This window comes from Schistocerca serialis, chromosome 8 (assembly GCF_023864345.2).
Source record: "Schistocerca serialis cubense isolate TAMUIC-IGC-003099 chromosome 8, iqSchSeri2.2, whole genome shotgun sequence".
NCBI lineage: Eukaryota > Metazoa > Arthropoda > Insecta > Orthoptera > Acrididae > Schistocerca > Schistocerca serialis.
Window position 1 is genome coordinate 521270097 of NC_064645.1, and position 16661 is coordinate 521286757.

Here is a 16661-nt window from a genome sequence, read left to right on the forward strand (position 1 = left end):
GGTTCGAAAAATCGGCTTAATACCTGATCGGCGGAAAATTTTGACCACGCGTTCAGTGACCTCTTGAACATATGGTAGTAAGGCGATGTTTTGCGCTTCCTTCTGAACTTCACTACTACCTCCATCCTTTGTCACAATAGTTTAAGCTATCATCTTCATTCCGTAACCATAGGCTCCAACGATGAACCTGAGGTTTTGTAGTTCAACCTTCAGATGTTCTTCAACCCTAAACATTTTGAGCCCTCTTGGTTAAAGTGTACTGGGCGAATTTCTTCTGCGTGGGGTGATAGTGGGAGCAGGCATGTAGGTACCTGTCCGCGTTATATACCCTGTGGCCAAGTCTACCATCAGGCTTTCGGTCAACTTCCAAGTCGAAAAAAGGAACCACACCTTTCTTTTCTATCTCCATAGCGAACTGAATTTTCCTGTTCTGCTGATTGACGTTGGTGGAAGTTCTGTAGCTCTCCTGCAGCTGGATAACGAAGGTGTCATCAACATATAGGAGCCAGCGTTCTGGGCGAAATAGTGCGGAGTGGAAAGCTGCTTCTTCAAATATACCCCCTACTTCCATGAAGATGTCTGCTTGCTGCAATAGGACGGAGGGGGAGGGAGGGAGAGTGAGAGAGAGAGAGAGAGAGAGAGAGAGGGAGAGAGGAGAACACAAAGGTACACCGTCCGTCTGTGCGTAGAATTCCTCTTCACACATAAAACACATGGTCACTAAACAGTGGTGCACTAGCTCGCAGACATCAGTTGTCATGCGTTCCCTTAAGATGTTCACTGTGTCTGACACTGGTACATTCGTGAACAAAGACTTCATGTCTAAGGCGACCATCAGGTCCGTAGCGGAGCTACACTTCTTTTTTGAAAGTGCTGAAAATGAGTGGAGTGCCTGATGTATGAGTCTGAGTGGCTTACCAAATGTCGAATCCTCGGAGTCAGTTCTTTCGCTTGACTGTAGATAGATGAATTAATGCTATTCACATTGGGCCGTAAAGGAAAAGCCTCTTTGTGTACCTTTGGTACACCATACATCCGTGGTGCCTGTGGAACTTGTGCGATGAGTCCTGTGCCCGTGTGGAAGTTCATTCTAGTTTGCTGCAGTAGAGTTTGCCTCGATTTGATTGTCTTGGCCTTCGGATCCACATTAAGTTCCTTATAAATGAGTACGCTCAGAAGATACTCCAGTCGTTTGTTATCTTATTGACTGTGATGACGGATGCGGAAGCATAGGTTTATATTATTGGATTACTTTAGTGTTGTGATGACCAGCAAATCATAGAATGGCTGGCTAAACGGAAAGTATGTCATGCACTTGGGTACTTAGCATGGAATGTGCCACCATGTTATATACTAGAGGAAGTTATCTGATTAGTTTGGATGACTCGTGCTGACGGTTCTCACAGAGTCAAGAAATTCCTAGTATCCTGAGTATAATTGAGTCTTGCCACGTTATATTCTTCCTATGGAAGTCTTCTTGTACAATGTGCATTGTCAGATGATTTTCTTCGCAGTGTTTTGCATCAATGTCATCTTACTTTTCTCCTTTATATGTGTGTTTTAGCTGTCAAGTGCAGCTACTTACTATTACAATACTTGGACCCAGGCAGTTTCGATAGCGCTGAGTATTATACCTCCAAGATTTCCGGATTTTGCGACCGACTGTCTCTTAGAGAAGCAAGCAGCCGCGCCAGAACGGTACCGGCGATATAAAAAGCTTATAGCTTAGTTGTGAAAATCTATATTTTGATTAGAAAATTGCTACTTTTTCAATGTAATCCTTCTTTAGATCGACACAATTTGTCTGTCTCTCCTTCCAGTGAATGCATTTCATAAAACATTGACAGCTCTATGTTTTTGATGTTTTTAAGTTATAAACACAGACCTATAATCTGGTTTTCTAAATCTAGAATAATCCACAAAATTCTACTGCATCCTATAATTGCTTTGTCCTATGGAAGGTAACCAACAGGAAGAATTTTTTTCGCACTCCAGAAAATACTGGTAAAAACTTTTGCAACAGATGAGTTGATATCGTTTTACTTCTGCTGTTTCATTTGTGTTGTGAAATGGTAGACTCATATCTCACAGTGCTGAATCGAACCAAAATATCAGTTTGTATCTCTGATATGATAGAGTAATTAAATAAATCGTTGAATTCACATATTATTCAAATATGAAGAGAGGTAAAATCTGACCACGACTATGAATTCTAAGAATTGTGCAACAACTGGACTACTTCAGAGAGACTCAAATTGACTGTTTTGTTCATTTAATCGCCTTGGATAAATTATGCGTCTACCACTCCGGAGACCTCTTCAGATAGAATAAAATGTCCTCAAGACTGGAAATTCTACAATTTGCGTAGAACACAAGGTCGGGGATCTTCTCCAAAGGTCAAAGAGATCTCATTTCCGGTCCATTTATTGTTGATAGTTCGGCAACTGCACGTTTTTCCATCCCGCCTACTCTTCTCGAAAAGTACTATTTGTGAAAACGTCCACTCAAGCTGATTTAAAATAAAAATTTTTATTCTTATTTTCTTTTTTCTTTTTCTGTGGTAACATTCTCTACAGTTGTCAGAACATATACCGTACGCAAAATTTTCCGATAACAAAACACGTATTGAAAGGTGGTAACTCAGGCTCTACAGTGAAATACCGTTATAGGAAGTTTGTCAAAACCAACTCTACATGATACTGTGTTTTAAAATTTCTTATATTTTTTTCCTATGAATGATCTAAAATGGTATTCATAATAGTAAAATAATGAGGTTTCGCAAATGTACTGAATGTTTCTGATCGACCGTGTCAACACCAGGAGTTTAATTACTAGCCTGAAATAGATTGTCGTTTAGCTGATCACATGAGGTAAAAGATAAAGATACACGGAAAATATAGTATCCCTCCTACGCTCTTCAGGGATGAGTTAGAATGTATCGTACGTTTCTGCATGCTTAGTTTAAAATTGTTTTTTAACATTCATGGCAAAAGAACCCCATGTTTCGTTGAAATATTAGGAAGCATTGTAACATTTACACTGTAGGAAAACAAGTGCGGAGATTATCATACTAATCATACTTCGCAAAAACATTTTCCAGTGACGATTACTTTTAGCTACCTTTGTTTCGAGAGACAACAATACAGCATATAAATATCATCGAGAGTGGATTGTTTCACGAAAATATATTGTTGTATTTTACATTAATTTCTTTGCATTTTACTTACATTTTTATTAATTTCTTTGGGTAATACTCAACCAGTACCAGTGACGGACTTGTATATTTAAATCTAATCTGCATATCGAAACATTCTATGTTTTTATGTAAAGTCTATGTAGTTTGTAGTGCATTCAAATGTTTTTTCCCATACAAAGCGACATACAAAACAAATGTCTTTCAGGACAGTTCTTCAGATGCACATAATATCATTGACTCTTTCTTAATAGATACAACGTGTAAGCTTCCATCCTAAATTGCCACTAGTGGTGGCAAATTAACTTAAGGCTTATAGCTCACAAACAGGTAATCACAGTAAGATTAAGGGCTGCCATCATGGGCCCAGTACCTGTTCCAGGGCACTGTTGCGATTTCTATACAGTGTGATTGTTGCTTAACTGGGACAGATAACATTATTTGAGGGGTTATATATAATAACTGAGAAGGGAGTTTGAAGTACATAGCAACTCTGATAGTTCGAGTTCACACTCACACTACTCACTATTGTTCCAATATGATTTTCAGTATGATTACTGTCATTCTGGATTTTCTCCTATTAAAATCATGAACATTTAGTTTCGAATACACTAAATGGCATTTGGCATTTCTAAAGAAGTTGTTAAAATTAACCATTTTACCCAATATCAATCGAAATACTTACTTTGATAACTTGTTATTACTACATAACACAATAATTCTGTGGAGTACTAATTTTTTCTTTCAGTTTGTAATCTAGTTGTATGTAGGCATTAAGTGAACACAATACAATCACTGCAAGAGGACATCAATTAATGTAAATAGTACTGTGGATCCAGTTTTATTTTTGTAGAGCTGCAAGAAGAGTCCATGTCACATATTGTCAACGAACAGTGACTCAGTATCAAGTAATATCTAACCAACTATTTGATTAGACTTGTGTATGGCTAGACAGCACCATAGTTAATTGTGTGATTGAATAACAGCAAGATATTTCAAAGTATTGATTATGAGTTCCACATAAGACACTTTACAAAAATAGGTTCCATCCTACCCATTATAATCCGAGAAAATCCTAATTAAGTGAGCAATTGTAGTATTTTCTGTAAGAGAATTAAGTAAAATAAAATAAGTAAGTAGCGAGTAGCTTTCTGCTATACTGAAAAAAGTAACAGTAATAAAAGTTCAGTTATTTTCAAGACAGTAATTAACCAAAGTGGATACGAGTAGTAATTTTAACAGTAATTTCAAAAGCAGTGCTTCACAAAGTAAAATTCAGTAAAATATATTTTCTGTATACTTTTTCCAGTTATAAATTCTCATTGTAAGCAACTTGAATCAGTCAGACGTGTTTGTTTAGCCTGGAGCTAATAATTGTAGCAATTGAACGAAGTGTACAATTGAAAATTAGCTATGCAGATTAACTGTGAATTACATGAAAGTGATTATTGAACATGTCACTAATCACTACGATGTTTTCAATTGAAATGACAGCATTTGATAAGAAGCAAGTATAAATGCCTTTTGCTTGAAACTAAGAGAGTAAGCATCATAGTGAGTAACCTCACTAATTTTGCATTTTACGTAACCACTCATAGCCAATGAAAATTTATTGTTCTTTGTCCATTACTAAACAGTTCCGTTGGTTTATTTTAGCTGAAAAGTATTTGACCACTGCGACATATCTATCTGAAGCTGTGGTAACATAAAATTTAAAAAAAATCGTGGGGTTTCCGCCTGACAACAAACGAGAATTTTTCCAAATTTTACTACCTCCCATGATTCCACTTCATTTTTTATTTTCATTTTATTTTAAACTAAATTCAATTTCCTTACCATTATTGCTAAAAGCACTGAGCATTGTCTGCCCGTATTTTTGGTCTTGTCATTCGACTGTTTGTCGGAGCCTTCTGGTGTTGTAGTTCTTTTGGTAGGATCCGTGCCTACTATTCTGGCTCCACGTTCAGAAACCGTATTTGAGTTCTATTTCAATGAAAAATAAAAACCTTCAAATAATTATGTAGTTTTATCAAGTTCTGCAGGTGTGTTTCCTCTGACTGTGTTTTCTTATTTTGTTCTGAGTTCACCTTTTCACCAGTTGTTCTGCAACTGCTGTTCTGCATTGCAGTCAACTACGTGTGAGCTCTATGGGTATGATGCTCCCTTAGCCCTCAGACCAATGATTGCACTCTGCTCGATCTCTGAAGGATGAGGGTAAACTGCACCTACTCGTCCCCTCGGCGTCTTATGACCTCCACCTGGAAAGTTCCAGTTATAGGTACATCAAACAACGATCTGTACTCACATATTACTGTATTGAAAATGTTGAAAGAAAGCTAGCAAAAGGATGAAATTTTTATCAACATATCCCACAGGTATATCAATACGGGGGTATCATGTTAGTAGTGTTTAGTTGAACTTTTCATCATGTTTCATTTTTAGCTATATCGCAATTAGAATGGTGTTGGAAGGAAACAGATGCAACACCGAGAAATAAATTTGTATAATATATTACAAATCCGACCTCTCAAAATGCGGTGTGATGTCTCAAACAGAGTAATTAGGTACAAAGGGAATCCAACTCATCAGTAATCTAAAACACACGTAAGAAACAGTTATAGCACACGTCTTAAAATGAAACAAGCTGGTATATGCTTTACACTCTAATTCAAATAGAACAATTACTTGAAAAATGAGATTTAAAACTACAGCAGTTCTTAAATCACTGAGTAAAATTCTACTCTTAACTATGACTTAAACAACAAGGTTTTACCAATTCTTTGACACTACAGGCATTAAAAGATCAAACAACCCTGCCACAATACGATTTCCAAAGCAGCTTACTCGACATGAAGAAACGATTAGCCTGTTTTACACTACTGGCCATTAAAATTCTTACACCAAGAAGAAATGGAAATGATAAACGGGCATTCATTGAACAAATGTATTATAATAGAATTGACATGTGATTACATTTTCACGCAATTTGCGTGCATAGATCATGAGAAATCTGTACCCAGAACAATTACCTCTGGCCATAATAACGGCCTTGATACGCCTGGACATTGAGTCAAACAGCGCTTGGATGGCGTGCACAGGTACAGCTGCCCATGCAGCTTCAACACGATACCACAGCACATCAAGAACAGTGACTGGCGTATTGTGACGAGCCAGTTGCTCGGCCACAATTGACCAGACGTTTTCAATTGGTGAGAGATCTGGAAAATGTGCTGGCCAGGGCAGCAGTCGAACATTTCCTGTATCAAGAAAGGCCCGTACAGGACCCGCAACATGCGGTCGTGCATTATCCTGCTGAAATGTAGGGTTTCGCAGGGATCGAATGAAGCTTAGAGCCACGGGTCGTAACACATCTGAAATGTAACGTCCACTGTTCAAAGTGCCGTCAGTGCGAACTAGAGGTGACCGAGACGTGTAACCAGTGGCACCCCATACCATCACGCCGGTTGATACGACAGTATGGCCATGACGAATACACGCTTCCAATGTGCGTTCACCGTGATGTCACCAAACACGGATGCGATCATCATGATGCTGTAAACAGAACCTGGATTCAGCCTAAAAAATGACGTTTTGCCATTCGTGCACCCAGGTTCGTCGTTGAGTACACCATCGCAGGCGCTACTGTCTGTGATGCAGCGTCAAGGGTAACCGCAGCCATGGTCTCCGAGATGACAGTCCATGCTGCTGCAAACGTCGTCGAACTGTTCGTGCAGATGGTTGTTGTCTTGCGAACGCCCCCATCTGTTGACTCAGGGATCGAGACGTGGCTGCAAGATCCGTTACAGCCATGCGGATAAGATGCCTGTCATCTCGACTGGTAGTGATACGAGGCCGTTGGGATCCAGCACAGCGTTCCATATTACCCTCCTGAACCTACCGATTCCATATTCTGCTAACAGTCATTGGATCTCGACGACGGCGAGCAGCAATGTCGTGATACGATAAACCGAAATCGCAATAGGCTACAATCCGACCTTTATCAAAGTCGGAAACGTGACGGTACGCATTTCTCCTCCTTACACGAGGCATCACAACAACGTTTCACCAGGAAACACCGGTCAACTGCTGTTTGTGTATGAGAAATCGGTTGGAAACGTTCCTCATGTCAGCACGTTGCAGGTGTCGCCACCGGCGCCAACCTTGTGTGAATACTCTGAAAATCTAATCATTTGCATATCACAGCATCGTCTTCCTGTCGGTTAATTTTCGCGTCTGTAGCACGTCATCTTCATGGTGTAGCAATTTTAATTGCCACTAGTGTAAGTGCAGCAGATCACTAATCTTAACCAAGAACACAGCTATATGATATATTTTACCTTTAAAACAATTTAATGGAGAAAAAACGCATACTTTTTTTACACAAAGTCTAGGCAAACAAGTATCAACACTAGTACACAACATTTAACGGCACTCGGCTAAAAACAAAACGCAAAAGTAAATCCCTTTACTTTTGCGTTTTGTTTTTAGCCGCATAGAGTGTACCACTCATTGTGTGAGTGACTTGAAGAGAATGCTCTGAAACACCATGAAACTTTCAAACACGATTAATCGGTGACGTACATTAATACTAAAGCTGACAAAAGTTTGCGAATCAAATTGTAACTCACACAGTTACTTCGTTTGCACTGTCCTTCCCTCGTCACGATCAAAATCTGCAGGCAACACGATGACAATCGGCCAAATTACCAGATGAGCCGTACGCCCTGTCACTGTTCTCCTTTAACTAACACACGCATCCCATTCGAGCGCACACACACAGGTAATCTCGATGGTGAAAATGCCGGGCCGGCAAGTGTAATACCTTCCTCTCAGTACTCAGTTTAAACTCCAAGTATAGCTCGAACTCCAGTTCACATTCAGATGATCCTGCGAACATCTATTATAAATGCTGCCGCCGAACTTGCGTCCAAGGAGACACTGTGCCAGCCCCGCAGCATCAGTTTAACATGTGAACAGCACCCCCGCTGTTCCACAGGACACACTGACTCCTGCGTTCCCTGGAGGTGACAAGACTATCACCTGACGCGCGTACAGCGCTTTGAAGCCTCATCGCACGAACCCACCGCCGCCTAGGGGGCACCATATTGCTGAAAACTGTTTGTTGTTATTTGACAGAGTTCTAACACAGTTAAAAATCACTAAAAGTACGTCCATGTTTGACGAAAAAGATTATCTAATTTCCGTCTCTTCCTGCGTTTGTTTTTACCTCCTTGTTTTACGATATTTTAAACCAACATCCCGACCATGTAACAGTGTTTACGGATGGCTCTAAACAGGGGGACTCTGTTGGTTGTGCTGTTGTTTTCCCTGATCAAGTCGTCAAGTTAAGGCTTCCTGCGGCGTTTACCATCTTTTATGCCGAATTGTTTGCGATCTTGCGGGCATTGGAACAGATGAGATGTGTTCCCAGTCTTAAGTTTCTCATCTGTTCTGACTCCCTGAGTGCCCTTCTGACCATGCAACACTTGTACCCAGCAGATACGGTCGTCCAGAACATCCATGATGCCCTACTCCACCTGCAACGGCAGGGGAAGGAGGTTTCTTTCTGCTGGGTGCCGGGGCACGTGGGTATTAGGGGAAACGAACTGACGGATGTGGCTGCCAAAGATGCATGTTCCCTTCCTCACGTTGTTGAATGTGCCGTCCCCCTCCATGCTGTTACCTCCCTTTTGCGTTTTCGTGTTATGCGTCAATGGGAAGAGGAGTGCCTGGCAGTCGGTGAAAATAAGCTGCGTCTGGTCAAGGCCACCACGCGGCCATGGCGTACGTCCTACCAGTCATGCAGGCGGGATGAGGTTCTCCTCAGTGGCCTCCGCATCGGGCACAGTCCCTTAACGCATGGTTTTTTACTCCGGCGGGAGGACACCCCAATCTGCAGTGCTTGTGGCGTCCAGATTACTGTCCGCCACATTTTACTTGACTGTCTTTTATTCTCTGACCAGAGGGCGGTGGTTTCCTTGCCACCGGATTTGCCATCTATTTTGCAAGACGACGCAGCGACTGTGGTTAAGGTCTTACGGATTTGTGTCCTGTCCGATCTGTTGCCTCGGATTTTAGGGAGACGATTTTAGTGTGCTGCTGGGTGACTGGCTCACCCAGGTTTTAGATAGGAGGTCCGCCAGTCACGATTACCTACTTGTTTCACTTCGATTTCTGTTCTCTTTTCCTTGTGTTTCCTTTCCTTTTTAGTGCGTTTCTTCTCCTCTTGTTTTGCCTCTGTATGTGAGGATTTGGAACTGCGTCATGTCTGTGTCTTTTAGCCGTTCTCCTTGTTCGCTGTCCGTCTTCGTCCCTTCACCGCATGTGTTTCTGTTTCTATGCGTTTTGGGCGCTGATGACCACGCTGTTTAGTGCCCGAAAACCTCAAACCACACACACACACACACACACACACACACACACACACACACACACACACACACACACACACACACGCATGGAGAAAAGTTTTTTGTAAATTTTGGCATGTATGAAGCGCCAACATTTTAACTAAATAAAACATAGTACATCAACTTAAGTACATTTCTCTGTAATTTGGGCATACAATTACATTAAAAATCTCCTCCCCTTCAGAGTGATGCAGAGCGTTGTGCACAAACACCGCGGCCCATCAGCGCTGCCGAGGGGGAAGTACCACACTGCCAATTAACAAAACAGGCGCCGAGCTGCGCACGGAGCGTTTCACGCTCTACTGCACGGCGCGAGATAAAAGTGCCCGCGTGTGACCGTCTGACCGTGACGACCACACCCCTCTCGTCTTACCACCCTGCGTCAAAATTTTTTAATATACACATGTTGTAAATTGTATGAAAACATATATGAATATTTAGTTAATAAACTGCTTTCTCTCATCCTCAATTACCACAACAATCAAGTGCAAACTTGCTTGATGGGTGTGCTTTCAAATGTGAAAAATGTGGTTCCTTTATGATAAAAAGAATTTTTTTACGACGATACAAGACGGGTTTCTCATTGAAAAATCTAATTACTGTCCCGTTGCCCCACCAGCCATCTCCCTTTCTGGGCCATTTAGAGCGTATCTTCTCTTCGGAGCATGGTCTGCTGCCTGACAATACATACACACACTACGCCCTAATTTCTCTTTCCGCAGCACATTGCCACAGAAACGGTTCTAACGAAGGTTCTCGTAGTTGTAAGGGAAATGTTGACACTAGAGATCTGTTCCTTAGTATTTCCGACACTTCCGAGTTTAGTTTGATGGGATCTGGTTGAAAAAATACGAAATATGCAAAGAAATCCGGTATCGAAGAGCTTGGCCCGTTCATTATGGCACGGAATAAAGACTTTAAAGATATGAAATGCCTACATAGCTAAGTGTTCACCGCGTCAGACTGCCATACAGCGGGCCTGTGTTCGATCCCGAGTGGGTCGGAGATTTGTTCCGTTTGGTGACTAGGTGTAGTGTTTTCATCATCATCGACACGTGAAAAGACTTGCAGCTCGGCGATTAAGCTTTGCTAGGTGAGGACTCTGGCCCATCAATGGCATACTATCATTTCACCGTCAAGTGAAACCATACGAATCATCTTAGTGATAATGTAACCACTGTTAAGACGTAGCTGACCGTTTTCTGCAGCCTGTGTCAGATGTGTAAGCTGTTATCTCAGTGTCTGAGATGACTGATAATGTCGAAAGATTGTGTGTCTATGATAAAAAGCAAGTCCTTGAAATATCATTTCATACAAAACTTCAGAATAATCACACGAAGGTCATCGGCCTAAATATCTCTACTTTACACGTACACGCACACGCACACGCACACAACTCAGTCTACAATCAGGAGGAATGGAAATAATGTTTTCTAGTCTGACTGAATTGATGCAACGTAATTTTACGTGCTCTAACTAAACATAGATGTAGTTCATGCAATATATTTGGAGGTGTCTGGTACTTTTCATTCACGAATTTCAGCTTCTCTTTGTAACGGATGCGTCTGCATATTAAATGGGCTACAATCTGCCATAACGATAAATGCAACAGTGGAACGCACCACTGTAGCAGTCCAGTGACACCCTTTGTCCTGCCATAAATATTGTCAATAGACGTGAATGCGTGAATGTCGTAAGATACAAGATCGAGTTTTTTTTAAACTCCTTCCCTTTTAAAATACAAGTGTGTCTTACCATTTACTCTCTTTCCGTAGAAATAACGAGTTTTTGCTGAAGAGATTACATAGGTCTATTACTCTGAAAGTCGAAGTGAGGCCCGTACTCGGGAATTGAGTGGTCAGATTCGTTGTCGTTCAGAACGGGATCCTGGTAGAAGCGGCTGTTGTGACCCTTCTTCGAGTTGTTATGGTGTTCCAAGTTTGTATCTGCTTCGCGCGAATGACTGACGATTACTTGTGCAGTGTAGCATTAAGTTTGTGTTGCAATGACTCAGGAAAAGGACTGTGTAAGAAGTCGACTGTCAGGCACCGACTGAAGATCTACATTATAATTTAAATTGGTGCATAGAAATCTTCAACCTCCGGTGGACCACTCTAGTGTTGCAATTCAAGACACCCGACAGAAAAGCAAAAATTAATTTTTGCACAAAAAAATGCATCCTGACTTAATCGAGATTAAAAATGAGAGTGTTGATGTTAGTACCCCGGTATTGGAAAACAATTAGGTTTTCTTTAAATACACGCTGTAACGATCGTGAGAGTTAGTTACCTTTGAGACTGGACGTGATGCTTTGATGTTAATCAAGGCAACAAAGACGCCATTACCAAAACCTCACTGAGTTGTAACGATGCCGTGTAATAGGGCTACAAGAAGCTGGACACCTTCTGAGATAATGCTGAAAGACTTGGGACGCTCTTAGCCGGTGTACATGATTGCTGGTAGCGGTGGTCACGAGAGTGCACGGTCGCAAGAAGACCGGGCTCCGGACGGCCACGTGGCACTATCGAGAGTGTGTTCGACGTCTTGTTCTCGTGCCAGGTAATACATCTGAAGCAGAAATCTGAGCTGCAGTTGGCACCACATTGGCACAATGAACTGTACAAATCGGTTACTTCCGAGGCAGATACCTTTGAGCGTACATTCCACCGAGTCAAACCACCGCCATTTACGACTCACCTGTGTCAAGCAAGAGCTCATTGGAGGTCAGAGTGGAGGTATGCTGCGTTTTTCTGATGAAAGCTGGTTCTGCCTCAGTACCAGTGATGGCTGTGTGTTGGTTGCGAGGAGTCTAGTTGACGGCCTGCAACCATCGTATCTGCGTGCTAAACGCACTGGACCTACACTAGGTGCGATTTCGTATGACTGGAGGAGCTCTCTCGTCGTAATTCCATACACCCTTTCTGCAAGATTGTGTGCCAGTCTGGTGATTCGACCATTCATGAACAGCATTCGAGTGGGTCTTTCGCAATAGGGTAACGCTGGCCTGTCTACCACTGTTGTAACCCAACTTGGTCCACAGAGTGTCGGGATGTTACCTTGGCCTCCTGGATCACCAGATCTGTCTCCAATCGAGCAGATGTGGGGCATCATCGGACGCCAACTCCACAGTCATCCACAAACAGCATTAACCAACCCTGTACTGACTCACCAAGCGCAACAGTCATGGAACTCCATCCCACGAACTATGCAACACAATGCATGCACGTTTGGATGCTTTCATTCAACATTCTTACCGTTACACTAGTTATTAATGTACCAGGATTTCATATTTTCAATGGCTTATATCGTGATTACATTGGTCTGTAATCTTACAGTGTTAATCACTTACATATGCTACCTAGATGAATGTATTCGCGAAATTCATTACTCTACATTAATTGTTTTTCGGTTTTGAGATTTTTTCCTTCAGAGCATTTCCCATTGATTTAACTGCGCAATTATCCGCTTTTGGCTTATATAACCAAAGTATTGCGTTGTGAATAACATAGTGTTAGGATGCATGGTGAATAACACATTGTGTTTGAGAAAGTTTGCAGGCACCTCTGTTTACGAACAACATAAAGTAACTGGTGTATACAATTACAAATCATTATTGCAGGACCTTGGCCCATACTCTTAGTTCAGCTTCTGTAATATTTTAGAAGTAAAGGGAGCTTCTCTCAAAGAACAAGCATGCATCCAGTCCAAACCAGGTGTATGAAAACAGCTTATCTTTCTAATAGGTGAAAGATGGCAGACTTCCTCAAGCTGTACTTTATTGGAGTGATTAATCACACATCATACATAATTGCTTTAGTATGTACTCTGAAACAAAGAACACAAACTTTTCGCATAGCTATGTGCACTGGTATAGATATCATTGGCTTTACAGGTAATGGAATGTTTATCCCGAAATTGCTAATGAACGTGTAATGAATAATCAGTATCAGTAAATAGAAGTTTCAGGAATGGGTTTAGAAGGTATGTGATGTTATTATGGTGACTACAGAATCGAATCAAATTTATAAACAAGTTGGCTGTATAAGGACACTCATCAGCCCCCCTGCTGGCCAGTTCAGTTGGGAAGGCTGTGATACAGACATAGCATCTTTTGCTGAGTTAAGCTGACTCCCAACTGTTGTAACTGGTCCTTCATAGCGTGAACACTGGCCCAAGGACAGTTTCGAGGTTTAAGTTATGCTCTGTGCAAAATTCTACCATGCGGCTTCCTCTTTCATTCCTTTATCCTACACCATATTCTCCTCATATTTTTCATTTTCTTCATTTTCCTTCTATCGAATTCCAGTCTTCCATAACAGTTAAATTTTACTCTGCCTTAACTACCCGAACAATTCCTTCTGTCTCCTCATACATTCTTGCACTCTATTCATCCTCGACATATTTGGCATAAATTTTATTTATTCATTTATTTCTTATTTTCCTGACCAAATTAGAGACCTGACGCCCTATTACATCTTACCAGGACTGTCACATATAACAAGTATTACCTAACACTCACAATAATAATAATTTCTATTACTAACAAAAATAAAATTTGACAATAATGCTAATGCTAATAAGAATAAGAACAATGACACTAATAACAATAAAATAGTTGACAAATTACAAATGACACTTTTTACATAAAACTAAAAAATGTGCATCATTAACAAAAGTAATAATTTGCAATAATAATAACAATGTTAATAATAATAATTATTGCAACAATAACAATAATAATAACAAAACAATGGAGGCATTAATCCTAGAAGCACCAAGATATTTTAGGTTACATAGAGCAAGTTTTGCCCGTCTTATGATAAGCTGTAAATCCTGCAACATGTATTTATTTCAAGTAACTGTGTTTCTAATATGAAATAAGTTTAACAGGAAATAGTGACAACATAACTAGAAACGTAATTTTTAGAACACAGCGGTGATTATGATGAATATCACAACAGTGGTCGAATCTTGGGCAACGAAGTTTTTTATAAACTAGAAACATCATGTCTGTACTTGAATGCACAGACTGACAAAAGTTTCTAGGCGCTATTTGATCTAGTAACTGAATAACATAATTTTCTCCGTGACAGAAAGTTTCAAACACAGAAATAAAAATACTTCCACAAATGTAGGTTATGGTACATTGAAAACTTTCAAAAAAACGCTCTTCACTTGGAAAGAAAACTGTCATTTACAGATGACATTTACCTCTTGCATGCCAAATGGTTGATTCTGAATGACTCTTACACAGATGGAGACCTCAGCTTCCACATGTTAATTTTGTTTTCGTGATGTTGTCTCTGGCTCTCTGGTTGCTTGCATTCTTCGAGCATATATAGCACCATGCTTTTCTAGTTAGTTCCTAATTTCCAACAATTTTCGTTACCTCTAGCTTCTTTCCATGGAACTCTCTCGTCACGCAAATAATGGGCAACTGGAGCCCTTTCAAGTCCTTGGATCATTCTTCTACATATTGTGTGGGTAAGCTGTAATGAACAGCATAATAAACGCATTAGCATAACCGACAGAGGCACGAATCCGGCATCCAACACAGCAGGACAAATCACGGCACGACTACTGCTCCTATGAAAGTGACTGACGAACTGAAACGACCTATAGGTAAACAAGAGGCGATTATTATGTGCGTTTTGTATTTCAGCTTTCGACACTGTCGATTTTGGTATCCTACTTGGTTAACTCTTCAGTTGCTGTGTAATGGTTTCACTCATGCCTTACGTAGCACCAACAATGTGTAATGATTGGAACAAAGAGGTCACAGTGAAAGAATGCTGTATCAGGATTCCTGAAAGGATCAGTGTCAGGCCCAGTATTTTGTTACCACTCTTGTTTCATTTTACATGTTTTACCATCTGTAATATATGATGGACTTGATATGTTTAATCCATGCTCGCCGCGCAAAACCTATCTTAGATAGCTAGGGTTGTTATTAGGACAGAAGCACGGCGGTGGACGACCCATCCCTATGACTGTGGAGCCACATTTTGTCCTCGTACTAATATGAGAACAGGATTGAAAATTTAGGTGTTTATTTTTTGAACTAGAGGGTGTTGGCTTGGAAGGAATCATACCTTTTTTCACCCAGGTGCTGTGCTCCAGCACATGATGTAGTGTATCATCCAAGTGAAGCAAGAGCAAGACTGGGGCGCTCGCCATGATACACTCGTTTCTGGGGCCGAGGAGCATCGAAGCACGCACGGCGGTGATGATGGTACAATGTGAGACTGTGAGAAACGTAATGTAAGTGTAAAATAATTGCAGACAACTAAAAACATTCCAGGAGATATAGAAATTAGTGGCTTTGGTCTCTTTAGTTTAGTTAAGGGCTTTTGGATCTAGATACGTTACTACATAGCCGAAGTACACATATTTTCATGTCGAAACTACGTGTCCAAATACGAAGGTAGAGTCGTCAATGAAGTACAGCACTTAGATCTGAAGCCCCGTTTATTACTGACACTAACCTATAGCCAGAATACAACAGAACTCCTGGACTGAGAGGGAGACTGTGTTTAAACAAACATCAAATATTCAAGAATCCTGTATTCATACATATATGGAGTATTCCAAAAACGATAAATACTGAATATCAAATAATTTCTAGTGGCTGGGTTTGAACTGGTGACCTGCAGGCGCAAACTGGCACTGCTAACCATACGCCACACTGCTAGACAGTAACCATTTCGGAGTGTTAGGAAAAGGTATATTGTTTTTTGTAAATAATAAAAAATATTAATATTCTTTTTCTGTAAATAATGTTATTAAAATAATAATAATTATTATTTCTTTGTTTATACGTATACTCATGTGTATTCCTGGACACGAGACTTAAAAGTAACGAAACGAATGGCTAAGAACTCAGTATTTCTGACGATGATATGTAGATAAAATTTAATTAGTAAATCTAGTTTTTGCAGTAGTTGGAGACTTTCATGGAAAAAGTTTCTCTGAAAATAACTGTTAACTGTAACTTCAATAATTCTTTAAATAAAAATAAATTTTTGAATACCACGTTTTCAAATAGGATTAAAAAGTAT